We start from the raw sequence: 16,365 nt of genomic DNA on the forward strand, positions 1-16,365 counted from the left end.
ATAATGGTCCTGGCCGATAATCGCTCCAACGTACGTCAACGAAACCTGAAATTTTCCCCTTTCCTGTTGACTTTCTCAAAAGACACGGTGAGTGGATGTGACGGCCATTAGGCAAATTCAAATCATAACACCTGTCCGTCCGCTTTATGTTCAGCAAACATCCTGCTCTCTTTGTCAAACTATCGGAAGAGGCACTTTGCCAGCTCCCTTTGCTTTTTGATTGGCTTTGGATACAAGTGGCACTTTTCAAAATGACTTGCATTACAATGAGACGAGAACAAGTACACAAGACAAGAGATCCGCAGCGAATCACTTATAACGGCAGACGCTAAGCACCAGCCGATGACAGCTGCATTTATTTGCTCAAAGTCAATAAAAGAAGGTGTGACGATGTACAAAAGATCCACAGCACACGTCCTGTGTATCATTAACAAACACTCCCATATGCGGCAAGCGAGGAAGGACGTAATTCAAAGTAAACACACTCAACTGGCTTCTGATCTTTTGCAAGCAAAGCTGTTTTCCGATGCAAAAATTGCACAAACGTGCGCACCTGCCTTGGCATGTACGTATGAACACAGCTCGCCGAGCTGGGGGCCGAGCTGGGGGCCGAGCTGGGGGCCGAGCTGGGGGCCGAGCTGGGGGCTTTGGAATCCAAACGCACGCGCTGTGTTGAAGGACTCACGCCTCCTGGTAGCCGGGAGGTAGCGCTCAAATCCGTGGGGGCGGAGCTTAGCCGTGTCAGCGAGATGTTTACACTATTGTTTTGTTGTTACTGTTGATCCTAGCAAACTATCCTTCCAGCGTGTTGACACGAGCATGGTGGGAGCACGGCGCCTCATTTCCTGTTTGTGAACTCCTGCGTCTCACAAAAATTGGATGGCGTGTAATGGGAGTCAGCGAGATTTCACTTACAAAACACATTAGCACATATGCTTTCTACCAAGACTCCGTCCGCCTCCAACCTACCGGATGAATTATTCAAACCTTTATTTGTGCACAAAGCTTCGGAGGATCTCATTGCAATGCCATTAGACAAAGAACTCAAATTCTAATGCGGCGGAGCCCGGCCGCGAAAGGCTGAATGTCACGCTGACATCAGCATGTGCGTCCTACTCGACAATGACTTCAAACTTCACGTTTCATTAGCCGCGTGACAGATAATGCTGTGCTACGAGTGGAAAGTGAAGGTGAGAAAGTTGCGGTGTCCATCAAGTACGGCCCTCTAAGGCCTGTCAGCATTTTTTCCTTTCTAAGACAAGCAGCTGGATGTCTCCCAGGGGGGTCTTTGCTCATGCTGTCTTTCTGCCTTGAGTCTGCGCCGCCAGCCTGCTGCACATGGACTATCGCCAGGCTACCTTGGCTAGAAGAAGATAGCAAAAATGGAGCTCCTACTTTTGAGGATGCCATCATTATTTTGTTACTCAAAGTTAAGGAGGAAGCTAACTGAGTTGGCAGTCCTCAACCTTGATCCTAGGAGGTGATGACAGAGGACTTGAGGCTCACTAACATATCTCAGATCAACAGGAGTCTAATGGCTGTGAGAAGGTGGTGGTGTTGATGGGGGGGGGGTTGATTTATTACTGGCCTAATTAGGTCACCCAAGGCTAAGATTAATTTGACAGGAAGCAGAATCCAAAGCACATCTCTCAGCTATCGGCCGGATCCAGAAGAACACCCCCTCCCTCCCCCATCTGCTCTGAATATACGGTTATGGCACACGCTGACCTCTTGTGGTAATTAGAATGATACACGGATAGCTTGACCAAACAGTCATGCTAATTGGCGATGTAAACTCAGCAAGGATGTCAGTGGTTACCAATCACCAAGCAAAAAATGTCTTTCTTTCTTTCTTTCTTTCTTTCCTTCTTTCTTTCCTTCTTTCTTTTTCAGGGCCTCAGAGAAGCTGGTGGGCGGCAGCCTCCAGGCGGTGGAGCGAGCGCTAAATGCACAAAATGCATCCTATCATCTAATTTGTGCGACCTGCCTGAGTGCAGGTTTACGATCAATTGTTATTCAAGGAGCGTGAGGACTGCTGGCGTGGGAAGCAGAATAAAGCTCTTATCTGAATCAACCGTTTTGTTTACCAATGTGGCTGCATGCATCACACGTCCCATGCTGTGCAATGAAGGCGTGTGCGCCTGCGCCTGCATGTTCCTCTCTTGATATGAAATGCACGTGATGACCACCGGGTGGTTTAGTTACAGAGTCACTTTACACTTTGACGCGACAACGTGCTACATTCTCATAGGGGTTCGGCTCAAGATTGCCGAGTGGCACCGTCGGACACCTCGAAGCCAAGGGAGAGTGTGACACCAGGTTACCGATGACAAAAAAGCTCGCTCAACCCGAAAGCCCGAGAGGAAACAGAGGCATGCAAAATGAATCGCTGTTGGAATATGGCGCTATGGATTGTTAAGAATGATGAACTGAGACCAAACCAAAAGCTTCAAAGATCCATTGGTTAACCTTGTAACTTTAAGGCTAACAGCTAACAGCCCGGCTAGCTTACCCGCTAGAAATGGCAAGCCCTCATTTAACAGGCTGTGAACTCCCTAAAACAACGATTTGATGGAAAATACTCGATGAATGCCAAAGAAAGGAAAAAAGTGGACATGTAAACCCAGCTAGCTAATGACGCCATCTTGTGAAACTCTGGCTGACTGTCAGGACAATCACTTCGAATGTGTCCGCATCAAGAGCTAATTCAATCCAGAAGCTTCTGAGGTTAGACTGTTGGATGAGCGCTTTTGTTTTGCCGGGTGTGCAAATGGGAAAGCTGTTCAATACTCTCACTCTGACTTTGGTGGTGGTGGGGGGGTGGACTTGTGACTTTGCGGCGTCCTTGGTGACATTTGTGGCTGTCAGGGGAAACGGCAGCTACTTATCTCATGGTGTCTGACGGCTTATCTACTGCTCGCCGGCGCGTCCATGGCAAATCAATGGAGGCCTTCAGTGCGCCATCAATATAACAAACGAGCGATTGAAACAACCCACGCCAAGCAATCCGCGGAAGCTGACAGACATGTGCCAAAGCCGAAAGACGCACCAACAGACCTCCTCGTTCACCTCAAACTGTGAGCTTGGCATTGAGCCACAATATTTTCCTGACTGAAAATATTGGCTACTCTACACCTTTTTGAGAGGAAAATGTCGCAGAGCCAAAATATTGGCCAATTATACCAAATTCTACTCATCATTATCCCCTTAACACACTGACAACATTGAGTCCCAAATTGTGTTCGTAAATAGCAAGGCAGACAAGATGACAGAATGTTTCAGGCTTCAGTTTCAATTCAACCTTGGCGTATCTACGTTGAGGGGGGAAAAAAAAACCCGGCACTCCAGCTGAGGGCTCAATCAATACGACACCTGGGGGAAAAGTGAAAATGACGAGTGACTTCCTCTGCTGCCGTAGCAGAGGTGATGTGAAAATTAGGGCTGAATTCATTTTCCAGACATTGTAGCTCCAGCTTCCGAGGTTCACGGACTCAGCTGGGGGGGGAACTTTGCATTTATGATTCAACGGCAGATGCTGCAAAATTGAAACGAAATAAAGCTTTTGTGTTCATCTCAGGCTGGAACGCTGACAGATAGATAAGCAGTCCTCAAAGGCGTCCGTCGGTGGTGAATTTAAAGTAATATGAAGTGAGGCAGATGGCGCATAATGCAGAGAGTATGAATTGGCCTTTATATGCGTTCAGTCCGGACTGACCGCTCGCTCGGTGATTAAATCTCTTTTGCGCCTTACGCTGACATTTCTACAAAAGCTTGTTGATGCGTTTTTCTTTCTTTCTTTCTTTCTTCTTTCTTTCTTCTTTCTTTCTTTCAACGAGAACGTGCTCAAATTGAATACGCTGCGAGAAGTCATGCACACTCTGGAAATGTCATGCACTTCAATCAAACAGCCTCCCTCCCTCCCTCGCTTTCAGTCACGGTGAGCACGGCAGCTGGCACTGATGAATTGCTGTTTGCGTGCAATTTAAATATGCATCCTCATAAGTAGACGTGTCTGTCATACTTGTTCCTCGTGGAATACACAAGAGCTGCCCCGTCATGCTCTACGACACACAGTGGGAGCATAATGACGTGGAAATATGAGCAAACCCGTTGGCTGCATGGCTTGCTTACCTGAGTCCGCCCAGAGATTGAAGCATGAAAGAAAAAGAGGGGAGGGAAAAGGGTCATTATTTTTCTTACAAAGTTAATATAAGGTCCGCTTTAATTAGAAACTGCAGTATGAACTCCCTCCCTCAGCATCCAGAGTGCAAAAAAAAAAAGAGAGCTTTGTGTACAAGCAATCCCTCCCTCCCTTTCCCATAGCTCCCTTTCCTCTCGGGTATTGTGCAACTGCTTAACGATTTTATTTTTTTTTAGTCAAGAACAAATTAGCATATTTGCGAGCGCATTCCACCCAACTGGGAATCATCAAGGTGTCGAAACAAAACAAACTAAAAGCCCTCGGAAAGTTGACTTTTTCCCCCAGTTAGGATCGATGGTGGGCAGGAATGTTAGTGCAGGGAGAGGGCTCCGGGGGGAAAGCCGGAAAGCCGTGCTAGCCGGAGCGAGTGCTAATTAACCAACTTGTAAAATAAAGTAGATGCGGCTGTGTAATGATTGGCAATATACTCGTGATGTCCTTGCAGGCAACGCATAAAAGAGGACTCACGGCAGATGCGCAGCGAGGAAAACATCACTTCCACCCCGTCCGTCTCCTTGAATGGACGATTGCTCCTCATTTGAGATTTTCTTTTAAAAGTGGCCCGCATTATTTGCAAGATAGGCTTTGAGGTATAGCCTCTGCCAATGCGCTTTGAATAATAAAGTTCGAGTCCCAGGCCGAGATATGAAGTTACATATTGTTGACGAGCACAATCGTGATGGCCACCTGTAAAGCTCATTTGCAAAGACTGTCGAAAAGGATTATTTTCAATTTGGATTTGTTTTGCTTTTTGTAGGGGGGGGGGCCCTCATAATAAAACCATCTAAAGCAAAACTGTGGGGATACACAGAACAAGTGTTTTCATCATCAAGCCATCTGTCTTTTTTATTTCACAAAATGTGGATTCTGGCAGTAGAAATGACACAAAAACAAAAATGACAGTACAAACAAGTGATCGTGACAGTACAAATGCAAGATGAACCATTGGAACATAGCTGGTCTTATGAACATGACTTGACTTGCTTGTTTTAGAACTTGGTTGGCTAAACGTGAAAAACGAGGGGAGGGGAAGGGCGAGCACACAGGCAGATACCGAGACAACAGACACATCGCAAAAGGGCTGGGGACGAGACGTGACAGTAATGCACTTTATGCAAAACAAAGGATAAGATCGATAGAATCCTATTGTATAGTCCTAACGTCTCTTTTTGACTTGCGCAAGCTACAAACTTCAGATCCCTTCCAGTTATAAACTCAATTTCATTCCATTCACTTTTGGCCTGCCAGTTATGCTCGAAGGTGACATGATACCAGCGGAGGTGTCATCTCTGAAGGTCTGTTGTATTTCAATGAAAGTTAAAACCACATTGCTGGAGAACTGGGAACAACGACGCAAGAATACACTTCATTCCGCCGGATGGCGCTGTGAGATGATTTGGCTCGGATCTTCGTAAGTCGCTCATACTTTGTGGCAGCTTGAGCACTCCAGAGGTCTGACATCTGTCTTGATTGCCTACTCTTAAGACACCCTCAAAAGTGTGACTTCAAACTTGCCCTCCGTCATTTTGCGCTTGTTCACACATCGGTCGGTGCATGCTCACTGACCGCCAGACTGACAGCTGCGAAAAACACCAAAACAATTAAAAAAAACAACAACAACAACAACAACCCAATCAACTCAGCTCATAGACAGAGAAAAACACTGGAAGCTGTACATACTGTAGCTGAGATGAATGATGTATATTTGGATTGCTATTTGTTTGTTAGCAGCTGGCAAATTCCTTTCGAATTTTTCGTTGTTGTCACCAAGTAGACTCGGGCTTGGTCCATTTCCGCAAACGAGACAGTTAGTGGTGAAATAATGACCGTTTTACTGCCACAGAATGTTACCCGAACATAGCTGCGGCTACCGCTAATGACTTCCCAAATCAAGATGTCAATTTGGAGGTCATTCAGCAGAGTACCCAACGCTCATTTGCTTACGGCAATAAAAAAAAAACATTCTCCTTCTCCCATCTGTCGTATTTGCTTACATTCAAAACCACCCGGGCATTTTAGCGAGCGCTTAAACAATTGACGGCGTCAATGTGGACGTATTAATGGAAGCAAAAGCGCTTGCTTTCCTTTCGAGCCCCTCCCAAGCTGCAATTTGCCGATTTAGGTGCTGTGAGTTGCTATTGATTGCGGCGGCAGACAAAACACTCGCTAATGCGAACAAAGCTGCGGGTAAAAGACAGGAGACTTGGCAGAGGAAAGAAATGTGATGAAGGAGAATGTGCCTGCCTTCCTTCCTTCCTTCCACCCCAATTCCCTCTCGACTCTTTTAGCATATGACTCACACCGACTGTAAGGGAGAAGACCGACGCTAAAGGAGGCTAGCGTGATTAAGATGAAACTGAAGCAAGTACAAATGCAAACACACTTGCCGATTAAGACTCACTTGACACAAGAGGAGACTTAGAACAAGCCACAAGTCAAATTGGTGCCTTGGCAAGATTATTATTCTTATTTGTTTTTTTTATAGATCCTGTGATAAATGTGCTGCAGCTAATGTCAAGAAGGACAACGAGAAAGCCGTGGATTTAGCCAAAGACAGACGAGGACGCCGCGAAGATGCTGAGGGAGCGTCGACAGCAAATCTTTTTTTTTTTTTATGGGAAAATGAGCATCTGGGGGAAAGAGTGGGAGTAAAAAAAAATAAAAAATGACACCGGTAGAGAAGCGCGGGCAGAATAGCATCACGCATCTCATTGACAGAAGGCATTTGTTTCAGCGGTGCAATAAGCTTCCTCCAAGGTCCTCTACTCTTCATACTAATTTCATTACATCTGCTATGCAGGGGAGACATCTTTGTATGCAAATGAGGACGCTCAGTACATTACAGAGCAAGCCCGCCAAGTGCATGAGAAGGAAGGTTTGGGCTGCATCCCATTGTAAGATGCGCTTAAGGGACAAATCTGACCAGGAAACGCCACGCCAAACGCCCATTCCGTTGCGGATGAGTTAGCAGCGTTTACCAATCATCTTGACAATTCAAACATTCAGAAGCCTATAATGAGATAGATATTTATTTATTTATTTTTTACTTAGAGGAAAATTATTTTCTTGCTAAGATCATTTTTGGCCATATTTTAATGTTGCTGCTAAGCGGCACAGACAGATGTGTTAATTTTGCTTTTCATTTGTATTTCCTAATTATAACAGCATTCATATACACACAAAGTTTAATATGAAAGACAACTGAGGTTAGCGTTTTAGCTTGGCCCTCAACAGTATTTTGCTTTTCTCCAAACAGCTCCATTGTATCAGGTTTGAAGACTGCTTTCTCCCTCGACCGCATGCTTTTTTAATTACTTGCGTCAAAATAGTCGGGACTGTCGAGTGGCCGCCTACTCACCAAAAGTGAAGTTACACAACAGTCCATTTTTTTTTTAGCATCCCATTTCCAAAAATGTGCGCGAGTGAGCCATTCTAAAATCTGCTCGACTGTGTGTGATGTAACAGTGGGACCGATTCTACGATTTACTACCGATTTTGAAACGCTACTGTTCCAACTCCGAGACGCTACGGGGGCGTGTACAGACTGGGCATCGACAATTCTGGAACATTCCCGCTAATCAAATCAGACTGGAATGTACATGCGGTACCGTGTTCAACCTTAGGATGGCGCCACAGAGTCTCTTGCACCCACCCCCTGACATTTGGATGGTGGCCATTTTTAAACGCTGCCCCCGCTCCTCTCAACAACCTCACCCGAACTGGTTTTCCTGGATGGGAGGAGGTGAGGCGACGATGATCAAAGTGAGCCCGCTGCGCTAACGATTCCGCATCGACAAGATCTGAGGTGGGCCGCTTCCCCCGAGGCGTTGCCGCGGACAATTCTGCATTGACCGAGCGGCGATGCATTTCACGAAAGCGTTGTTTGAAGCAGATGGGATTCCAACCAATGGCAGGCTGGCTGAGTCGCTTGGATACGGGAATCTGCACTCCTGCAGCATGTGTGGGAGAAATGTCCTCAAGAGCACACCTCTTTTTCTTCTTCACAGGAGTCTCAGTTGAGTGAAGTTGACTTGCTTCCAGTTGGCCTTCAAAGATGTACTCTAACTTGAAATTGTAGTTTTAGAAACGAGGACGGGAAGGAAAAGAGCACAATCATCTAAGTTCCGACTTCAAAAACATTCACGGTGTCGAGTTGACTCCCTCCAACGGCAGATACGACCGCATTGAACGATTTGGAGAAAAAAAAAACTAAATTGTACAAAGCAACAACAGATCATACAAGCAAGAGTCTAGCAATGTCTTTTTTTCCCTTCAGATTTAATTGAGCTGGAAATATCTTGCCTGTTTTGACTGAGAACAATGGTGACGTACGGTCGTCACCTGCAATCAGTCACTTTGCCGGAAGTTTTGCTTCCCTTGAGGTCTGCCTTTTTTTTTTTTACTCTCAGAGGATTTGAACTTGGAGAGAACTCGGTAAAAACTCTGACAGAGAAGAAATTGCAATTGTGCCTGGAGATACACTCATGGCAAGTATGCTCTTAAGAAATGCATCGTTTTTTAGTGGAGAGGGGAAAATGCCCGGTCGGTCGGTCGGTCGGTCGGTCGGTCGGTCGGTCGGTCGGGAACTCAACGCTGAGGTCACACAGGCGTTTTCAATCGCAAACAATCGACGAAAGAGAGGAATAAGTATTAATACAAAGCCAAAATTTGATAAGATGTGTGAAAAAATCATCTGTCATCTGCTTGCGTTTCATTGAGGCTCAAATAGAGCAGCACATTTAGAGTCCTGGCTCTTCCGATATCTGCATATCAACTGCAGACATTTTGCTCATGGCAAGGTAACAAGTTCAAAGTAACACAGCCTGACAATGGTAGTCGTGATCAAAAATGACAGCTCTCGTCTCGCACAACGTCTGAGGTCACACGAGGACCCGAGACATGGAATGAGCTTTTGAATTCGCCAGTCTGCAGGAGAATATAGCGTTACAAAATGAACAACAAACCAAATCACATCTTTTTGCCTCTCCTCAAACACATGACAAAGAAAAAGGCAGAGAATGAAATCAATCTTTCACTTTGCTGGGCCAGATGGAATTGGAAAGAACATTCGTTTTGGTCACCGACAGCTTGACAGCCGTTGTATGACATTCCAATTCAGGCAAAAATCCAACTGGAAATCTACTTGATAGGAAATTATTTTGGAATATCGCTAGGGTATGACATTAACAAGCGGTACAGGAGTTCCTACCGTGTTAGCTCAAGTTTCTGAATTGATTTGCTTTATTATTATATTATATTATATTATATTATATTATATTATATGATTGTATGTACAATTTCAAGCTCTTTGACGCTTTTTCGACAAAATATAGACTTTTCAAGAATTTCAAGTACTCGGCAGCCTGACACGAGCTCCTCGTTGCATAACCAGACAACTTTTCATTTCTGGTTATTTCAAAAGCCCGATCCTCACAGTGACACACATCCACTGACAGATTAACGCGAGCGAGCGAGCGAGCGCACGCTCACAAAGGCAACGAGGTGAAGCCCGAACGTCTTCCTCACCGCCTTGGCAGCGGCAGATCCGTTTGATCTGCCACTGGTGCTTTCTTCCTCGCGGCTAGCAGCCGCCGCCAACCCGCTGCCAAAAAGAACTTCCCGCGTCCTGAAGACTCGGAGAGGACGGGAATTCCAGGGGGGGGCGCGCAAGCGGGAAGCGCCGTCGAAGCGTAACAGCAGAGTGCAACTTTGAGAAAGTGCACCGCTTCACAGAAGCTGTGCTCATTGAAGCTCTCCGCCGCCGCCGCCGTCTTCTCCACGCGTGGAGCGGAAATGTGACACAGACGCGTTGTCGCTTGTCTCTACCCTGAGCAACTTGGCATCGGAGTACAGGGACTCCATCATCCATTGATTCCGCTAGATGATTCGTCTTCATTAACACTAAGCAGTAGTTAAGTGACCCTGACGAGGGAGGAGGCGCCCGCCCACTCATCACGTAAGCAAAATGGGGTCAAAAGGTCATCTGGTGCCATATGCTTGCTGACTCCATTTTTTGTATCAGAATGTAGAAAAAGTGAGGAACAAAATTCATTCAAATGTTGCAATTGCGGCACGCAAAGTACGTCATTCTTTTCATTTGATTCATTCCAAACAACAACAAAAAACAGTCTTAAAGTCTCACATTGTAAAAGAAAAGACAAGGCCTGCCTTTGCAGAGAGAGGAAAGGAGAAAAGTTACTTAAGCGACGGAGTGCTTGAAACGAGTCCGTGTGTCAATGAGTACATTTGTCTGCCATGTTTTCACTCACACAAGATCAAATCTGTCTGGCCATCATCCGCCACCGTCGATGAGGTTTGCCGCCGGGAGCGTCGAGCACAGCCCGTAATTGAATCGCTGGGCAAAGAAAAGCACGCCGGCCGGAGTCTTGGCATCCGATGAAAGCGCTAATGACATGACGCGGGACGTACCCGCCGCCGCGCGTGGGCAGATGCTCGGGTTGCGTCAGGCGCCGCTCATGACCGCCAATGGCTGACACCTGTCCCAGCGTGACCTTCGCCATGAGCGGCGCCGCAGGGCCACGCTGTCAGCGCTCATCACACTAAGTGACAGTCAACCACGGGAGCCTATCAGCGCCTGCGCCGGTCCAACGGGAGCAGGCGTGCAATGTGCGTGCGCAATGTGCGCTTATGCTACCTCAGGAGGGAAGCGCAAGGTTCACTGGGAGTTCACGGGGAACGTTCTACCCCTCCTCGTGTTATCTACAGTGCATAGACAGCAGGTTCTGCCTGACTGCAAAATCAGTACGTATACGTATCAGAATGGGTCGCCCGCAGTAGCTAGCGCTTGTTGTTGGAAATTCCATTTCGACGGACGGCTTTTCATTCCAAACGTTGAGCAGCTGTCTGTTTTACGTTTTGTTTCGTTCATTTTACGCACACAACGAGATGACCGTCGAGGCCATCTGTCAGTGACAAAAATACTGTCGGCCTCCTCGGCGACTTCCCGCTCTCCTTTCAATGCACACAATGGACAAGCTCATGGTTTATTCCCCAGGTATTGAGAATGGCTGCATTGAAATAAATGCAAATTCTAAATTGGAACCATAGTCGTCGTATGATACCTATTCAAAAGGTTTCGTAATTACGAATGACATAGTTGCATTTAATGTTTCTTTCTTTCTAGCTAATTGGAACATTTCCATTGGTAGTTCTTTCATTTGTTCAAGCGGCGATATCCTTTCGTGCTCAATAGTGAGCTTTGTTGCTTTCATTTCAACTTGTTTCAGGTTTTTGATATACTCCGGTGTGTGTTCAAACTACGGCACGGGGGCCACATGTGGTCCATTGCTCTTTTTTTCTTCTTCTCTTTTTTATACTATAAATACAGGCTTGAACATACTGAGTTACAGACCTTAAAGCAGACACAAATAAAGCAATCTAACAATGTAAAACTATGAAAAAAAAAAGGTCAACGTGAATAAATACTGCTGAGGATAAAAAAATACCTCAAAGAGGTGGCAAGGAAGACACCAAACCAGCAAAATGGCAAGTGAAATCACACTTGCTGACTTTTGCGTAAAAAAGAAAATCTGAGAAAAAAGAACGCTGCGGCACCTGACAGAAAAACTGGTGATGAGCAACAAGTGTTGAAACTCCGAGGAGAGGATTGCAATAAACTGGTAATGGAAATACCCGGCAGCTGATAGCACAGAACATGCAGCCAAAGAAGTATGGACATAGCGAGGACAATGACAAGAATGAAATCATTTAGTCACAGCAGAAAGAAAGCAGCATGAATCACATCGTGCTTCACTTTCTGCTCCCATCAAGGTCATCGTGGAACAGATTGCGCTTGTTTTGGCTTGGAACATTGAGATGGGATCCTGCTGCTCAGGACAGGGCCAGAACTATTCTGATGGGATACAGGACTGCCAACAACCCTCCAAAAAATATCATCTTTGACTTTCACTTTCATCACACAGATGTTCGTTGAAAGTAACCATTAATAAATATATGTATAAAAAACAAACATATATATATAGTATGTCTATATTATTATGAATATTATATATATATATATATATATATATATATATATATATATATATATATATATATAAATATATGTATATTATATATATACTATATATTATATATGTATATCATATATATTATATATATATATATATGATATATATATATTATATGTATATATATCTATATATATATAGATATATATATTTGTATTATTTGTGCGAGGCTTGGCCCCCGTCGGCTTCACCTTGACCTTGTCCGGCACACGCTTCACTTCCTCTCCAGCCACCCGGCTTTTCAAACAAACGCCAGGTCTTCAGGGGTAATAACATCCCACATATCATATTATGAGGGCAACAAGGTCACGTGAACCTTGTTGCCATGATTTATTTTGGCGCAAGGCTTTGTCCTGATGGATAGCAGATAGCGGCCACAGTGGGAGGACAACAATTCTCTCTCTTTGCCGGATAATGAAACGAGCGATAAAGCTACAATTGCCAGTTTGTGTATGCCTACCTGTGCACTGAGGATGTGGATTTTTTAAACATTGAAGGCCTGTCAGGGCTTCTGCCAAACGCTCACTTTCAATCAGGCCGCGGTGTGACAAGATGCAGGAAAAGTGCGCAAATAGCACTTCATAAAGAATTCTATTGATCGTATCCGGCTCCAGTTCACTTGCGCTCGCTCGCTCGTGATTTAACTTTCAACATGTAGACACGCCAAGCATCCTTTTCATACTTTTCTACAAGCATCTCTGTGAGATCTGCGCTAATGACACCAAAAATTGGGTGATAATAAAGAGGCTAAAATTAGACACTGTCAATAATATTTCAACTTCTATCTGCTTTGTTTTCTTCTACTGTTATTGCTTAACTATTGTTAATTTTTCCAAAGTATTGCCGGTTTATGGTTCGAGTAAAAATATATTTTCCAATTTCTTTCCATTCAACATAGAATGCAGTTAGATGTCTCTCGGGAGCTGGGAAGATCTTCCGATCGTATCTGCTCAATTAGGTTTGCTTCCTAAGATGCGACATCGTGTAATGGTGTGTGATAACTCGCCCATGTTAGCAATCTTGAGCAAGAGTGTGAAGTTGCAAGTCTGGGGCAGCGATTAAATCAGCAATATTTTTTGAACACCTCAATCCACAAATTGGTTGCTCATTTTGTCAATTAATCAAAGTGGTTTAAAAAAACAACAACCCAACAGCATGTTTTAATTTCTAGTCCTTCAGTGATAAAAGGATATTGTTCCAAAGAATTACGATTAAATTGCTGGTTTGGTCCACAAGATATCAGCAAAATGTGTTTCCCAAAATAAAAGTAAACAAACCTTTCAATGACAAGTGAGAATCAGCGCTAAGGAAAAAACCATTTGTAGTTAAGACCCCAAACGAGTCACTTTGATCCAGCGTGAAGTCTGCTGTTTGTTTTTGTGTCACCACCAACGTCTGTGAAGCATTTCCGTGTTTATCTGCACAGCTTATGGTTTACTTTGTTGAATAAATGATCAGCCAATGAGACACACTTATCGTTGTCAAGGAAAAATGATGAAGCCGTGCTGGTGTGCATTTAAAGTGGAGTGGCATTGAACAGCACGAGTGCTTCAAAGTGCTGCGGGACAGAATTGATTTCAAGCTTGGAAATAAGAGTCGCCCATTAAATGTTCGGGCATGCGTCGTCTTGTGGCTAGCGCTAACGCGAATGGCATGAAGCGACAATTTGTCTTTCAGATGTGTACCTTCTCATGGATTACATACAACATAGAGATGAAAGAATGAAGAAGAAGAAGGGGGGAAAAAATGCTCATCTCTTCCTTGTTTGAGCATGATTAATCATCTTGTCAGATTTGGATGATTACAGAGAAGCGGGGGTAGGCAGGCAAAGTCAGGCAAATCCAAGCAGGCTGAGCCGATTAGCCAGCTTTGACGCTTTCCTTGAAATCCATCTCGGAATATTTGACTGATGCCGCTGCGAGGCAGCGACAACGCAAATGGCTCTCGTGGCATTTTGTAAAAATAAGCGTGGATGAAAAGAACTGTTTGCTGCTGAAAAAGGGAGGAAAAGGACGTCGGTTCAAAGAAAATCAAAGTTGACGCAAAGGATGGTGCTCGTGTTGAAGGTGTTTGATAAGCGCCAGGCGGCTGGCTAATCTCGCATTTTCGGAACTTTCCTGGAGCATAAATGACAACATGGATCACACGTGAAAGGATTGTTTGGCTTTTTGTGATGCTTCTTTTTTTTTTTTTAGCACAGAAAAGCAACTTGTTTGAATCACGCAGCTAAACTCAAGTACAAATCTGCCATAACAAAAACAGACGGTTAAAACGTCATATTAATAGGATGAAGCGCTTTGTTACTGCTACAGCTGTGTGTTTGCGTCACATAAATACAATTGTGTTGGACTGTACGTTATAAAAATAGTAAACAACCAAATGCTACAGCATGCTGTAGTCTCATGCTGAGTAGAAAGACAGAAAGAAAAAACAGAGGAGTTTTCAAGATGGCCAGAGGAGTAGTGCCTGCTCACATGACCTTAGGGACAGCGAGCTCGAGGTGGACGAGAACAATGTGGGGACTGACTCAAGCTTGGTTTATGCTTCATTTACGTTGTATGCAGAAACGAGACGCATTTTGCAGCCTTTCACGCAAGTCCAGTTTATATTGTGGATGTTCTCCCAGACTATAGGGGGCAGTAAAGAGCACCTACAAAACAATGTTATTTCATTGTTTTTATTCAATAAACGATCGACAACAGCAGCTTTGGGGTGAACAATCTATACTTACATTTTTATTTATTTTTTTAAACTTCACTGCCAGCCCAATTAAAAATGGAACTCTGATGTCTGTGGCTGTGAATGGCAGTGAATGAGCTCAAAGCAACACAACATTTTCCATGAAGAACATCCATCCATCCATCCATCCATCCATCCATCCATCCATCCCTCCCTCCCTCCCTCCCTCCCTCCCTCCCTCCCTCCCTCCCTCCCTCCCTCCCTCCCTCCTTCCTTTATAAATCTATCAGTTCCAGATAAGTGTCAAATCAATACAGAACTCTGGGATTGTACAGTTTGCCACCGTTTGGCGATTAACATCCCCATTGTAGCAGGGCAAATCGAAAGAGTGCAGACAGCAGATCTGTTCCTTTTATCTCTGGCTTGTAAGTAGAGCACTGCGTCCAAACATGTGGATGGACAGCTGATCTCTCCTTATAACGTTGGAAGCTCAGCCTAATTCGATTGGATAAGGGAGTCAACACAGAATCCATTTCCCTTCAGTATCTACAATTCAAGCCCAGCGGTAGCCGAGACAACATTGTTCCGCATCTTCAAGGCGACTGTTTCCTTGTCACCGTTGGTTGGCACAACAACACAAAGAACAAGAAGTTGGCGAGTGTCGTTTGACCAATCGCCTTTCATGAACAATTTGTCAATACTCGTGTGAAAGAGAATGATGAATTTGCCTGGATGGTGAAAAATACAATACAATATGGTGAATCGGAACATTTGGCAGCTTTTTGCACATTTTTGGCTCCAGCACACCTTGGCTGGGCAGCTCCCAAATGACGTCGCCGCCGCATACACAACATGGCGGCAAATAATACGCTTGTGTCGCTCAGAGCAGCCAGAAAACCGGACTCATCTTCCACTTTTGGCCACCCGCCAAGACTGGGGATTCAAATCTGGTGACGTCACGCATTGCTCAAGGGGCCTGTGAGAGAAAGTTGCTGATGGAGAAGAAAACGCTTCTTTACAAGGCACGCTCGCTCCCATTGATTTCCGTGATGCAAAACGCAGAGACGCGCCAATTCAAAGTCTACAGGACAAGGATAAGAAACGGGGGATTATACCAATATGATTGGAGGACTCTCGACCACAGACGAGACACCGCTGCGATGTAGATTTGCAGGTAGCGGAAAGGAAGAAAGGCGGAAATTAAAAGAACAAAGCGTGGAAGGGATGCAAAGACTAGACACTTGATAGAGTGCACCCTAAAGACAGGCAGTATGAAAGGAAGCCAGCCCCATGAAAGCTGACGACTCATCAATGGCACCCCACCCAAATCTGCACCCGAGCGGCTAAACATTAGCGAGTGGTTGACGGCGCTACAAAAGCAGCCGAGTCAGCCAACACCTTAGGTTGACTCACTCATCAGCACTGAGGCTCTTT

General features: G+C 44.9%; 1 protein-coding gene across 2 annotated transcripts in view; it reads right to left on the bottom strand.

The window, feature by feature from the left end:
- Positions 1-16,365, bottom strand: part of LOC119119696 (neural cell adhesion molecule 2-like) — a 98,711-nt gene that overhangs the window by 68,671 nt on the left and 13,675 nt on the right. The window lies entirely within an intron of this gene.

Source organism: Syngnathus acus, chromosome 2 (genome assembly GCF_901709675.1).
Source record: "Syngnathus acus chromosome 2, fSynAcu1.2, whole genome shotgun sequence".
In the NCBI taxonomy this organism is placed as follows: domain Eukaryota; kingdom Metazoa; phylum Chordata; class Actinopteri; order Syngnathiformes; family Syngnathidae; genus Syngnathus; species Syngnathus acus.